Below are 15,126 nucleotides of genomic sequence, written 5' to 3' on the forward strand. Positions count from 1 at the left end.
CATACATTTTTGTCTATAGGATGAGAATCAGCACTGGGATGTGATTCTGCTATGTGACCCTGTGTAAGTGAAGGTCATATTTTTTTAATTTTTTGAATACAAGTCACTGCCGTTCAGCTGATACCCTAAGGAATACAGAACGAACCAAAATTTCTATGGGGATTCTGCCCCACTCCTTGTAAAGCTAACTATTGAAGTAAACTTACCGCAGTGAAATAGGAAATGGGAGAGCAAGGGTAGCTGGAGGATGGCTTTTGTTTTCATGCTGTTGAGGTGCTTTTGTTCAGCAAATGTTCTTAAGAAACAAGACTCACAGTCTCCCTGCTATTTGTTTGCCCGGGGTGAAGTCATCCTTGTTAACATCCCTGAAAACTGCTACTCCTTGCCGGGCGGTCCCCTGGTCCCTCCCCTACCCATCACTGCCACAGAGTGCTCCTAATTGACATCCTGGCCTTTATCCCGTACAGATTTAATTTGGGGATTTTTGGTTAGCATTTGGAAACTCCAGTAGCTCATGTGAGCTCCAGAACAGAACAAATACATGGCTATTAAGCCAAGGTGGTTTCTAAACGGAAAGATACAGTACATGTGTTTGGGCACTGGGGAGAAACATAATGCTTGGGGATTCTCCAATCAGAGGAGCAGCAAATGCTTGCAGGTTGCTGTGCCAGGCTGTGCAGACAACAACACCAGCTCCAATGAAACCTCGCCACCATCATTTGTGGAAATCCTGATTACAAATTTCTACACGAAGCCCTTGCTGTGAACATTCATAGATTAAACTAGACAGCTCCTTTTCGAGTTTTACTTCATCTTTGCTGTGTTTGCTCCTGGGGCCATCTACAGCACATTTTCTGAGATTTAGAGAAAGAGTGAAAAATTACAGTGTATGTAGTGCCATAGGAACATCCTTCAAGATACTGATTTTGTGAAAAAGGGGAAAGGACGGGTTGAAAACCAGTCTAGTGATAATTGTAACCACAACATTTTTCAATCTTAAGGCTATTGATTGTGTCCTTGAACCAGCAGTGATTGTTTTTATGAAGCTTTATGTTAAACATTAAAGCTATTTTAATATTTCTCACTCTAATTAGATTCTTCTGGAGATGGCAATTAAGCAAAAGGCTTGCAGTCCGTTATATTGATGTTAGATCAAAGTCTTGCAATGGTGCTGAAGTTAAGGGCTGCCACCAATGCTAATCTAAAACTTAGGTGCATTATTTAATGTTTGGTTTGTGTATCACTTGTAATCCAGAATTGCCCTAACCATGCTACAGGTTTATATGTAGGGGATGTTTTACCTTCCTTACTGTACAGTGCAGGTACTTTTGTGATCATATTTTTAGTGATCAGGCTCCTGACAAATTACACAGTAGCTCAAGGGATGAAATGAAAGAGGGTTCTGTATCTCACTGAATTGTGTGTGGACTTTTAAAGAGCTGCACAGTATTGAAATCTTCACAATACTGTGAAATTATTTCAAAAGCAGAGTTGAACTGGACCTTCTTATCTTTGTTAGTGATGTTATAAAGTAAAATACATATCAAAGTAGTCTGTTAAGACAACCTTTACTTTTTATGAATCTAGAAATAAGATAAGAAAATGGTTAGGATCTTTCCAGTAGTGTTCATCTGGGAAAGAAATGTTACTCTGTTATGGCTGCTGGCCAAAACCTCGCAGCTAACAGGCTGAAACTGTGACCCGAGTTGGTCATGAGAGTGAGAAGCAGATTCTCTTTCCTCCCAGGGCACATCAATTCAAAGCTGTGGCTTCAGCTGGGTTCTGAGAACAGAGGTGTACAAGGCCTCTCTGAGCACCTCGGGGAGAAAATTCCATATTCCAGGATGCTGGCAATGCTGAGAGCATCAGGCAGCTCTCAGACTTGGGGCTGTAGCAGTGCTGAGAGAAACATCACTTTGTGCTGCTCTGAGAGATCAAAATAAAGTTCTGTTTCATTGCAGAGAACCACCTATGCAACCTGTATCTGATCTAATAACAAAACATTAAAGACAGATTTTTTTGAGCAAGTCCACGTTTTTCTGTCTTGACTGCATTGTTTTTAAATTAGTTTTTACCTGAAGGGTGAAGAGGCTTAAAAAATCATTGAGTGTTATAATTGTTACTCTAAACACATCTCTGTTCACCATAATGAGGGTTTGACTTTCTCACTGTGTAAATTTGTCCACTGTATTGAGTGCACCTTTTCAATCTTGATAATCAAAATGTTGATTCTTTTCCTATTCTGAGACGTAGTTGTACTTTCTTCTTATTCTGTGGTATTTATTGGTTAGTATTAGATCAAAGTTAAGCTAATTCTCCTATTTATAGGTACTTCTAAGGTATATTCCCTAAATTATATGTCACGTACCTACATGAACTAGGCGATAAAATTTCTTTGAAAGCAAAATAAGAGAAGTTAGGTTTAAAAACAAAAACAAAAATAAAAAATTCAGAAGCTGAAGTGCTATCCAAGAATGTTAATATTTCCTAAAAGCAGCAGTGGAAGAACTGTTTCCCTTTGTGCTGCAGGGGAATGCCAGGCACGGTGTGCCTGCCTTGCTGGCACTGTGCTGCATCAGCAGCTTTGTGTCTGTGTTCTGCAATTCTGCACATTGTTTGCTGGATTGTTTTTTCTTACATCTTTAAAGACAGACAAAACAGAAACAGAATATCATACTGTGTTGGTACAGCAATAGCGTTTCATAGTCACCTCTTACATAAAAATTGTTTCATAAGCAGTTGAAAGGCACCCAAATTGTTCTCTGCCTACAAAGGGTGATGTCTGTTGTCTGGTGAACTGACTTGGCAAGTAATATATCTGCATATAATAAGGCCAGTAAGCATCATTAAAATAAAAGGCTGTAGGAATGAAAACTTTTGACTCCTTGGTTTTTTTTATATGTTGTATAATGAAGGTGTTCCAGTAAGTCTCTCCATATCACCTCGGCCACATTTAAACTCTGATAATTGATTTGTTAGTTGTTTTTGCATCCATTTCAAAATTGCAGTCCTGGATTTCAGCCTTTTCCAAGCGCATGCTTTGTTGCATGTTTATTTTTGTAACCTTTTATGCTCCCCTTGCTTTTCTCGGTACCCCAATACTGAACTAAGGATATTTAATGTTATTAATAGAGGCATTTCACACGATCCTTTATTCTGTTGCTATTGCTCGCTTCCGACAGTCCTAGCAGTGGTAAGCTCCTTTGATGCTTTGGTGCTTATCTTCCTTGACATCTTGACAACTTCAGCTGCTTTGACACCATCCTCACTTGATTTCTCATCAATCTAATCGTCTTTTCAGAGAACCCCCACCTTATCCCTATTTCAGCTTTCTTGGGGTATCTTTTTTGCCCTCCTTCTTAATCTCTTTGATATATATCAACTATTTATCAACCATGTTTGACAACTCAGATTTATCTTGCCATAGCAGTCCTCCCAGATCCTGCCACACCTCTTCTTCCTCTCATTCTTTTCAATTCCCCCAGAGAACACAAACATGCTGCTTGTCCCGGGAATGTCATTGCCTAGGAATTATTTACTCTGTCATCTTTCACATTTATGTTGTGTGTATTATTTAGAAATTCCTCTTACTTAATATTTCTGTGATACAGCCTTTTCAGTAAATCTTAAACTCTTGTCCAACCTCTCAACAACTCATATTTCAATTACTACAATGTCTTTTCTTTTTTTATTTTTATTTTTTATACAAAGAACTGTAGTCTTACCCTGATTGCACCACATCAAAACACTGCTTTTGGCCATTGCTTACCCTCACAGTTTGTGTCCAGCAGTTGTCTTCCACAGCCGGACTTTTAAGGAGGATATGGCTCCCTTCTCATCCCCATGGCAGCCAGAGAGATCGTCTGCCAGCTCCACTTAGTCATTTGCCAGCCCACTACCTTCTTGTTCTGTTTTTGAGCAGGCACACCTGTTTTCACTCCTGTACTGCTCGTGACTTGCACTCAGGGAACAAAGTTATGCAGAGCTGCCTCATTATTACTGCAAAATGCCTCTTGGAAGTGTTTCTGCCTTGGGATGTCCACAAGAAACTTTGAGCATGATCCAGCAGTTTAACATGCTGTCAAATGCAGTTGAATACTGCTTTCTTGTGTGGCTGTATCAGCTTTGGGAGGGGAACTTCCATCTGCAGTGCACATGTACTGCAAGATCTTTGGGACAGGGACAGTCTGTTCCATTTGGTTGGATGAGCTGTTGACATCATGAAAGCCTGGTCCATGCCCTTGCTGAGAACTGTGCTGGTTTAAGTCTGTGCTGTGCCTTTAGCAGGAATTTCCATGATTTGGAAAGAACAGCTGAGAAAATGTCTCATCTATATACAGCTCGCTTTCCATCAAATCCATAAATCATTTAATAGCTCATTCTCTGCAAATCCCACCAATACAATTTCTGTGTTGTTTTAGGCTGGTGATTTAAATGAAGTCCCATTTATCTTTGCATTCTCACGTTCCTAAAGCCTTTCTTTCCCTTTTTAATCTAGTGTCCAAGAAAGGTTAGTTGTGCTACTTAATGCTTTGAATTTATTTTCTTCATCTGTAAACACACCTACTTCTTGGTACTTTGTAGTTTTTAGTACAGATCTAATTTTTTTTAGGTTACCATAATTTCATAATGATTTTTAGCTTGAGGACTTTGTGCTGTGCGTTTGTAGCTGCCAAAGTGACATAACAAAGTTTTAACAGTTCCAAAGGAGCTATTACAGTCTGTTGGGTAATTAAAAGTTAAATGGAATGTTGAGAAATGATCCATACAGTCAGACTGGCTGATTTCTTAAATTTTGTAGATTTAAGTCACTCAAGATGATTCTATCTTTTTAAAAGTGGTCTCATATTGTTTAAATCACCATGAAGCCAAATTCAGCCTGAATATGGAAGATGTGAAGCTTTCTTGGTTTCATGAACTTTCTCTATATTATCTTTATCTCATGAAACACTTCCACACTTTTATTCCACCGAGCTCATAATAGGGAAGATATTTTATGTGGAAATTCCTAAGGAACATGACCCAGCTTACTTGGCTCTAAAAGCCCTACAAGGACACAGCAAAGATATTGGACTTTGCTTTGCTATGATACACTGAAGACACATTCAGTGTCATTCAGGAACATTCCCTATGCAGTTCCAGAGTATGCCTCAGACTTGGGATGGGCTGTGAATTCTGTTGCTCAATCTAGCTCCAGCTGGCTGTAGCACTAAAAGCTATGTTTACTGTAAAGTTGTTTCCATAGATATTAGAGCATTTCTTTTGGTGACAATGTCTTATTTTGAAGCTATATGAGAGTATGCAATAATCTGATCTGACCTTCTGCAAATAACGGGTCGTCATATTTTGCTGAGATAGTGAGCTCAACACAAAAGTTCTTTGGTCTATCAGTGGTTAGTTTGGAATGTGTCATAGGAAAAAATCAAGAGAACCAAAGTACATTTGAGGACCCTCCAAGGCAATAAAGTAATTATTCCAAATTTGTGCTACAGATTCTATTGTCGCAAAGACTTTGGCTGATTGTTACTTGCTTTTATTGAAGTCAGTTTAGGTAGAAGTTTGTGCTATATTAGTGCTCAATCAAGGGATTAGAAGACTGAAACTACTGTTTTCATTTACGAAAATCAAATTTAAAAGAAAATTGAGGTCTGTTGGAAGTTAACTTTCTAGCTGTTCTTTTTTGACCAAGAAAACACAAAGGTATGGAAATAGAACATGTGTTGCAAGCACATCCTCTTTAGAAGAGCTGTCTCAGGGGATGAATGAAGGGTAATCTTGGCAGCAGCAAAGAAAAATTGATCTTAATGCTATCACAGTTGCAATTGCTACCTTAGCAATATTAAAGCTTGCTGACAAATTAGTGAAGACCTCCAAAAGAAGAGAGAAGGGGTTTTGAGTGGTGCAGCATAGCAGGCTAAGTACGGTACTGCAGTTGTTCAGCCAGCTGATTGTTTCAGCCACATAATATAATATGAATGGTATATGTAGCTGTGAAATCTTAATTCTACTCTATTAAACCTAATTCCTAACTTCTGTAAGAATAAATAAGTACCTTCCTAGAGAGCTTGCTTAGGATTTCTTTCTTTTAGTCAATTTTGGAGTGCTGCTAGTTGTTGCCTAACTTAAATCTCCCATTCATGAGTCCTTACTCCCACAGCTTTACTTATCCTAACTAAGCAACTCTTGCAGGCTGTTGTCAGTTCATTTTATGGACCTGTCTTAACTCTACCTGGTGGAGGGCCACATCATTTCTTTTTATTGATTCTAGAGTCCCTTGAGATGTGCTCACCTTGTAATTCAGCAGTAAGTGCTCTGCAGTTCCATCAGAGTTCCCACAGAACAACCTATTTGTATTTTATTAGTCTGTGTTAAGCTCCATATTTTTGCTGATCCATAGGTTGGACACTTCAAATAAGCTTCATGGCGATGCTGCCAGAACTGTACCTGACAGGCATTTTTCAACATGTCCAGAGCTAGCTTGGTTTAGTATCATTTCAGACAGCTACTCTAGCAAAAAGTATGCTGCAACACAAGCTACCAGTTAGAGAATCCATATTTCAGAATATAACGATGTTAGGTGTGCATTCAAACTTGTTAAAACTCTCTTTGGCTGTAACTGCATTTAAAAATGGTTCCAGCCACAGTTACAAGCCCCAAAGGGATCAGGGCTTTGCTGTCTCCTTCCTTCAGGACAGCACACACTACTTGCTTCCCGAGTTCTTGCTAGGCTACAGAATAAATGGTGAATTAATCTTCTGTGACTGAGAGAAACTTATGGAACATGAAATTTAGAATGCTGTCCAGACCCTTTCAAGGAGGCTTCCATCTCTTTCAGACCTCAGGCTCTAGAAAATTGAACCAAAAGAATATATGCTGTACCTCCGCCAGAACTCCTGTTGTTAACTATTTCTCATCCTTTAATTTCTCCGAGTCAGTAACCTGGTATGATGCACTCCAGTGTTTTGTTCAGAAACCTGCTCCGAGGGATGCTGCGCCTGAACCGCCAGTCACCTTCAGGGATGGGGCTGTGACCTTGCACACACACTTCTCTGAAACATCAGTTTCAGCAATTCCTAATCCCTGTGTCTACATTATTTTCCTTTCCCTGAGTTGATCCCCTGGCAAAGCTGTTTGTTTAGATGGGGAGGGATGATCTCACCAATAAATTAGCCGCTTGTCTAATTCTTCGGTCTTCCTAATTGCAAAAGTTGTAATTTTAAACCTGACTGGTGGTATCAGAAGGCCAACTGCATGCTGTGAGGAGGGTCAGGACCTGCAAATTCCAGCATCTGAATTTGACCTTTGGCAATTGACTCTGTGTGGTTTTATTCCCCATCTTTTCTCCTTAATTGCAGTTGCAGCTGTGTCTAGCTGCCATTACAAGGAGCTGAATTAGAAAAATGAAAGGAGCTATTCCATGGTGCTTTGGCTCTAGAAGTAGCTATTTAACCCTGTGATTTTGTTAGAGCCATGCATGAAATCTATGCCTCTGATGTCTCTTCTGTCATATGTGCTTACGGTGCTGAGAAAGAGCACTCTCAATGATAAAGGGAAAGCTTCAGAATTGTGATAATTTTGACACATCATTACTATGATTGACATGATAAATAAGTCAGGTCATAAGGAATAATGCAGTTCTAAATCCCCAACCACATAAGCTTGCTGAGAGGGAAAAAAGGGACTATTAAATTTTCTGTATAGAGATTGCAGTCAGTGGTGCATAAACAATACATTCTATAACAACCTGTTCGTTGCTCAAGTTGTTATTGGCAGGCACTGTGGCATTTCTGCAGTCATTAAAAGAAGCTATCACTATTAATCTCCAGTCTCAAGGCAGGTTTAACCTGAAGCTGATCATCAAATAATGCTAACATATATTTGTGCTTTGTTGAATGTGCCCTTTCATCTTTGGATGCCTTTTTTGTGATATTGTAAGAAAGGCTGAGAATTCTTGCCCTCATTACAAAATTCATCTTTTTTCCCCTAAATCAGGGGTATTCATGAAGGGAGGAGTTTTTATAAGACTATGCAGCTCAGTGTATGCATTCCCCACCTTCAGGATGTCACTTATTCTCTGCTTCTCTTAGCTCTTGATCAAGTTGATTAGAAAATAACATGCCTAAAACTGTCCAAATACATACATATCTGTGTGTATGTGCCACGAGACAGCTCAGTCTGAGCTCTAGCAGTGGTCAGAGCAATAACTCAGTAGCCAGAAGTATAACTGGAGATATCTGGAGAGTATCTAGAACAAATTCATGTAAATACTTCTGCCTCAGGAAGAACAGTAGTTTCATGGATTGTTGAATCATGTCTTCAAAGACATGTCAAAGGGTAATGTATTAACTGATATCATATTTACTGTGCCCCTTTTCTTTCAACTTAATCCCAGGCTATGGATACATCTGTAGGTACAAGACTCCTGGGAATGGGCAGTTGTACACATGAATTCATCAAATTGTTTCCTAAGAAAATGGTCCTTGAAAGAACTAAAAGAATGAAAAACATTTTCACTCACCTTCTCTTTCTCTTCCCCTTCCTCAATGAAAATTACATTTTCCTCTGGGAAATACAGGAATCTGTCACCACAGACAAATGGGAAACTGTGTTTCATAAAGGTTACTGGGAGAAAATCCAATTTATTTTTCATTCTTTCTAAAGAGATAGTCATATCCTGTCTCGAATATCCCTTAACATCCTCTCAGAAATGGAATGACATCTGTCGTTTAAGCTCTCTAAGTACTCTTGTCCCAGTTCCAACTTTTGGTTGTGGTAATCGAGTGATTAGAGAGAAACAAACTCACCCTAAGTTACATCCTCAGAAGCCATTTCTATGTGCAAGTGGAAAAATCTGAATTCCTACCCAGGAGGCTTCTCTGATATAAACTATCTTTGAGTCATATAGTGCCGCTGGTATACACAGCTCACCACAACCATACCAGTAGCACTGTCCATCTCACCTGTTATATTCAGCATGCTCATCCAGCAGCTGACAGCAAAGTGGTCAAAAGATAAGCAAAGCTATAGCAGCTTCCCCAGCATCTCATTTCACTGTTTTGGTTTGTAGTCTATTGCTGATGACAATGACTGGCACAGGCTGGGAAAATACATTTAAAATGAATGCTTTGGATTCGGATTTTCCCTTTTTATTTTGACAAGAATGCTCTTTGGGGCAGGAGACACTGCTTGCTGTTGGCTGCCTTGTGTCAACCTGAGACATTCTCAGTGCTCAAGGTAGTGGTCTGCTCATCACTGGCAGATCCACAGTGCCAAAGTGAGTGCAGCCTAAAGCCAGGCGCTCAGGTCAGCAGGGCACCAACCCAAGGTGTGAAGTACAGGGGCATACCTGAAAAGCAGCTCAGCAACCCAGAGTTCACAGGCAGCTCCTGGGTCGGTGCAAAGAAACCCCGTGTGGGATTTCTTACAGCTGTGCCTCAGGCAGCTCTCACAGCTGAGCTGTTTGCCCACCACTCAGCCCCACAGTCACACAGCTGCACTGTGTCAGTGCTGAGCTCAACTGCAGGCAGCAGCACCCAAGGGGGAGCAGCAGGTCCAGCTCTGGGCTGTTGGCAGTGCTGGCCATCTTCTGTCAGGGCCCAATGCTCTTCTAGCCACTCCATAGCAGCCAGCAGTTGATTTTGATCCTGACTGCTGCTTTATTGGTGGAAAAACTGCAGAGGGGAAGAGATACTGCAGGTATCTTGGAAGAACTTGGCTCAGGTGCCTGAGGAGAGAACAGCAGTCAGTCCCTCCGTCCCCAAGCACTGGTACAGCTCCATCTCAGCTTATGTAGCACAGAAGTCAGTCCCTGCTTCCAGCAGAACTGCATAGCCTTCAAGTCTGAGAGCTCTGCATGCTTTCTGGCCACTTTTCATTTTGGCTTTTTGTTTTGAAATACATTGAGTGTATGCAGTTGATCTCCTTGTAAAACTACAAAAGGTATGGTAGAAAATTACTGTAGAGATTGAGGAGCAGGAAAGCAGAATTTTAATTCTGCAGTGTAACCTGTTGTTTGAATGGCCTTAACATACGTTACGATGTAGGCTTTAGACACTCATTTGCAATGCTCGATCCAATGGCGAAAGCTCATTTAAATTGGTGTGAGGATGTGTGCCAGAGTCTGCAGGCAGCTTGAAACAGTAATGCTGAGAAATGCAAATTGCCTGCTTTATTCTGTCCTGGCATTGCCAGTGATAAAACCTGGGAGAATACACTGTCTTTTTTTTCCACGTTCAGTCTGTGTTGACCAGAGATGCTGTGAATAACTGCCCCGTCACTGCTGTCTGAAAATTTGCAATAGAGTTTAATTTAAATTGCCATATCACATTAACAAAGCTTTCAACTGAGAACCAAGCTGCAACAGGAGTGGGAGAAGTTGGGGACAGCTTCAGAGCTTGCAAAGTCTCCATGGGATTGTACAGCATCTTCTTCTGCTAGTTGGAGGGCAGAAAGAAAAAAAAGTTTTCCATCCTATATTTCAGTGTGCACCAAAATGTTGGAGAGATTGTAAGAAACCAGTCAGACTTTTACCTGCTGTAGCCTCATTTCAGCAGTGTTTGTCCTTGCCTCATTTTCACCACATGTAAAATGGAGATAATGGTTCCTACATCTTCTGTAGAGGTCTCTGGTGTGCTGGTAGAAGCAGTTATTATTTTTCAAGAGTACTTTCTAATTCTTATGCTTTCCAGTGGTAATAAATTGTACTTTTTAATGGTAGGAGTGAAGGTTTTGTGCAGTTATATCAGCTGTTTTAAATGTTCTGCTTTCTCTCTTTGCTGGGTTTTACATTTTCTGTATTTGTATGCAGAGAGAATCAGAAACAACAGGGGAAAAAAATGACATTTGAAAACAGTTGTTTTAAAACATTTTTGGTGGTTCTTCTTATCTGAGCTAAGAAAAACAGATTTTTTTTGAAAGATGCATTTTATTCATGATATCTTTTGCATTGGTTATCAGTATTAATTATTTTGAGCAGTACCTGTGGTTCATTGTAAAATATACAGTTTTATATCTATCGTGCCTGTATTAAGGGAGAAGTTCAACCACTTACCTCTTTCAAAGATGGCTTTGCATATTTTAGAATGATTTACATGAGATTCTTAATGTCTATCGGCAATTTGGTCATTTTTATTCAGCTCATAGTTATAAACCTAAAACTTATGGCCAGACAAAAAAACGAGAAATGCAGTTGGGTTGAAAGCCAGCACTTCCAAACCTTTGGGCATGCTCTAAAGTTAAGGCTTATAAATCCATTATTTTTGTTAAAAGCAGAAACCAAAAACAAAGGAACAAAACACCCCACCCTCAATTTGTGCATCGTTGCTTGCTGGATTGAACCTAAGTGATAAGCAGTGAAAGTACCAACCCAAGGTGGTGTGAGTAGTAGAGTCATAGGATGGTTTAGGTGGGAAGGGACCTTAAACATCATCTTGTTCCAAGTCCCCTGCAATGGGACCAGGCTGCTGAAAGCCCCATCCAGCCTGGCCTGACATACATTGCTCTTTTATTGACTCAAATCCCTGCCTTACAGGGCAAGGAGTCCCAGAGCACTTAGGTTACATAGCCAGGCATGGTGCAGGTACCCACAGATGAGCCCAGGAGGAGCAGCCTCGCCTGCATTCCCTTCCAGTGCTGGCTGCTGGCGTGCAGAGAAATGCTTGGAGTGTGAGGAGCCCAGTTTGTGAGTTATGGTGGGCTCCGTTACAAAGCTGCATTAAAGCGTTTTGCTGAAATACCAAGTAATCCTTTTCAAAAGCACTAAGTGGAAATGCATTGATTTTTATTTTCTTTCAGCAACGAAAATAGCTCAGGATTATTACTATTTTTAAGAGTGATAGAGAAATGTCAAAAATGCTTCAGTTGTACTTTTATTTTTATACATCACTTCAGGTTTTGTGGAGCTTTTTGTTCTGCTTTTTTTTTTTTTTTCTTCCTTTCTAGTTAAGGCTTTGGAGGCAGCAGAGAGGGAGGTTTGTTTGGTTTTTTCCTAAAAGCTGTTTCTATTTTGAGCCTTCTCAGAGATGCTGTGGTTCAGTATGCAATATATAACATTTTATTGTCTTAAATTTGGTCTGCGTTTTACAATTCCTTGTCTTCTGAAGAGCTAAATGGTCTGGCACACCTCAATCTCTTCTTTATAATTACTCTTGAACGAAAGGAGGGGAGAGGAGATAGGTCAATTAAGTGGCACTCTGTTGAGCATTTTCAGCAGTCTGTAGAGAGGTCAGCATTAGCTTTTGATACTGCGTGTGATTTATTCATGTAGTATTTCATTTCATGAAGATAAGCATGGATGCACTGAGTTTACAGAACTAATACCAAGATCAAGAGAGGGGACAGAAGTCACAAAGCAGAGCAAGGCAAAGCCAGCTTGGCTCTGTAGGTTGATGGGCATCACTTCAGGAGACTCGTGTTGCCAGATACTAGCAGACAGCCAACTCTTCCCATCGTCACTCTGGTTTTATTTTAGCTGCAGATTATATTTATAATCCATACCTAAATGCATTTTGTGACATTTCTGAGCAAAGTGATTCATCCTTCTTCACCTTGTGTGTATAAGTTGTTCCAGGAGAGTTTCTGTGTATGAGGCAGCAGGAGTCAACATCTTGGTGCAGAGTGAACCCTGCAACATTTTCCTGCTGTTTCAGCTGCCCTGATGCTTGACAGCTCTGCACTAACATTGACTGTTACCAACCGGATAGAAAAATTGTATCATTACTGTTATTTCCAGGGCAAATCAGAATGAAATGGATTGATTAAAACTAAACAGTTTGTTCAGTGTGTTCTGCCTAATCACACACTGCCAATTAATTTCAAACAGGTAACCTAAGGATACGTTTGAAGTTGACTATATCTTGTTAAATGTAGGGGGGATTTATTTATTTTAAAAACATAACATGAAATAGATGTCATTTGTATCTCAGGTACATCTGTGTCTTAGATGACATAAGTGTAACATTTTCTCACTTTCTTTCATTTCTCCCCTTTAATTTCCCTTAGTAGCTGTAATTCTGCTGTGACGTCCCGGCATCGTATTCTGATAATAGAAATCTCAAAAAAAAGAAAAAAAAACACAAAAAAACAGCAGTGTGGAATGCAAAGTTTTGGGTGAAGTGGGAGACAGGAACCCCCTGTAGAAAGAAGTGTCTGTTTTTCACTATTGGAGCAAAGTCTCCTTGTCACATGTAGAAAGTGCATCTGCAAACAGCGACCCAGCCATTTTCTGAGAGGGTAAGAAGTCAATGCAAGATCGAAAAGACATCGTGCTCTTCAACTGCAGTCTTATCTGAGAACAGCAGAAAGGAAATCAGAAGTGCGTTAATGCAAACAGCATTTGTACCGGCCGAGTAAGGTACAACTAAATTCATTTTTAACAATGGCAGCTCTACCCATTCTGCAGAAATACTAACAAAGAGCCTGAGTAATAACTTCCCCTTGGATTTCCTTTTGCAGTACTTGCAGCATTCTCTGAGCATGTATTTATGTACGGTGTATAAACAGGCAGATACAAAAACCTATTCCATCTTCCAGAGAAGAGAGATGCTGTTTTATTCTCACTTCAGAAAATTAAATGCTTATCCATCTGTGGAATTATTTTTGAATGAATAAGTTTGTAGACTTTCTTTAGCTGGGTTATTATTTGCTCTTTTGGAACATTCTTTGCTTTCACAGTTGTTTTGTTCTTGCTACAGAGGAAATAAAGCGATGTGTATTTTTCTCCCTGGTGAGGTTCGAGGCAACCTTATATTATAAAATAACCAAAGATTGATAATCACAAAGGCTGCAAACGGAAAGCCTCCACTTTATTTAGAAGAACATCTGTGCTTTTAAAGAAGAAAAAAATCTTTTTATTTTGGTAGGAAAAATCTTTCTTTAGATTCTGAGCTCTGCTGTATGAGTGATTTTGCCCTGCTTTTATATCTTTCAGTGTTCTAAACATATAAATGAAATTTTATTTCCTTCTGAATCTCTGTGACCTGAGCAGCACGACTTTTATTAATGCATCCTCTTGTAGAACAAAGAGAAAAAGTAGCATGGTATGGTCAGGAGGGTGGGGAACTTCAGACCATATGGAATGGACCTGAGGCCCCTGATAACCTATTTCTGAAAATATTATTTTGACAAGTCATTCCATATGTTTGGTTGAGTTAGCTGTTGGAAGAAGGCTGTGGGGTATCTTCTTGCTTTTCAGATCCACTCTCCTTATGTAAAGACTTGGAAGCAGCAGACCTTTGGGAGCAAGGTAGCAATCTGGATCCCAAAACATGTTTCACATATAAATATATAAATAGAATGCGGCAAGAGTTGACCTTGAGCTTAAAACGCTGCTCAGGAAGTGCATCTTGGTTTGAATAGGAGTTTCAGCAGCCGAGAACAAAAGTGCCTATTTAGTTCAATGTTATAAATATCTGTAGAAGAGCTCTCTTAAGCCCTCGTAAATTGTTCCGTGCCTGTAGCATCTAGGATCTGAGGACAGTTTTTGAAATTTGGATGATTTCTGTTTTTTTGAAGTTCAACTGATGTTTAAATGTAACAAATTTTAATCCTCGTTCTCAGAGTGGATTTGCTGGGGAAAGCTTTGATCAACACCTTGCTTATCCAGTAACTGCAAAAATGCATTTGCATGGCTTTAAGCTGTCTTGTTCAGATCTATATAGGCACTCTTATATACATGTTTTGCATAATGATGGCCAGTTTGGTGGCCCGTACACATTTACTGGCACCAAATGTCTCTGACGCAGCAGCCCTTCCTTTCATTGTGAAGGACAAATCAACCGTGGAACACTCTCAGATTTCTCATTTGCTGATTCTCCATGAGGAGAGATTTAAATTCTTTCAGGAAGATCCGAGAGTTTTAAAGAAGCAGCCCAGCACAGTACGTATCCAACTGCTAGGAAATCTCTAAAATCCAGCAATGTTTATTATTTATCTGATCTAGTATTTGATCTGGTGGCTGGCAACCGTGTGGCAGGGGGACTGAATTTGATGGTCTTTGAGGTCCCTTCCAACTCAAACCATTCTCTGATTCTGTGATTTTCATGAATTTGCCAGATAACTATTAGTATTCTCCCAAATCTAAGTTGATATTAGAAAAATCCAAGTTTTGAAGCTAAGCTAAAATTTAGT

At 39.8% G+C, this 15,126-nt stretch overlaps 1 protein-coding gene across 10 annotated transcripts in view; it reads left to right on the top strand.

Moving 5' to 3' along the window:
- SDK1 (sidekick cell adhesion molecule 1) overlaps positions 1-15,126 on the top strand; it is a 362,240-nt gene that overhangs the window by 188,257 nt on the left and 158,857 nt on the right. The window contains exon 1 of one of the 10 annotated variants that reach the window (XM_085237881.1): positions 14,763-14,875. The exons of the other annotated variants lie outside the window; for them this stretch is intronic. The gene's annotated coding sequence lies outside the window, so the exon portion shown is untranslated. Of the gene's footprint in view, positions 1-14,762; positions 14,876-15,126 lie in introns of those variants that run through there. 10 annotated transcript variants of the gene reach the window in all.

This window comes from Meleagris gallopavo, chromosome 16 (assembly GCF_905368555.1).
Source record: "Meleagris gallopavo chromosome 16, MGAL_WU_HG_1.1, whole genome shotgun sequence".
Taxonomy (NCBI): Eukaryota; Metazoa; Chordata; class Aves; order Galliformes; family Phasianidae; genus Meleagris; species Meleagris gallopavo.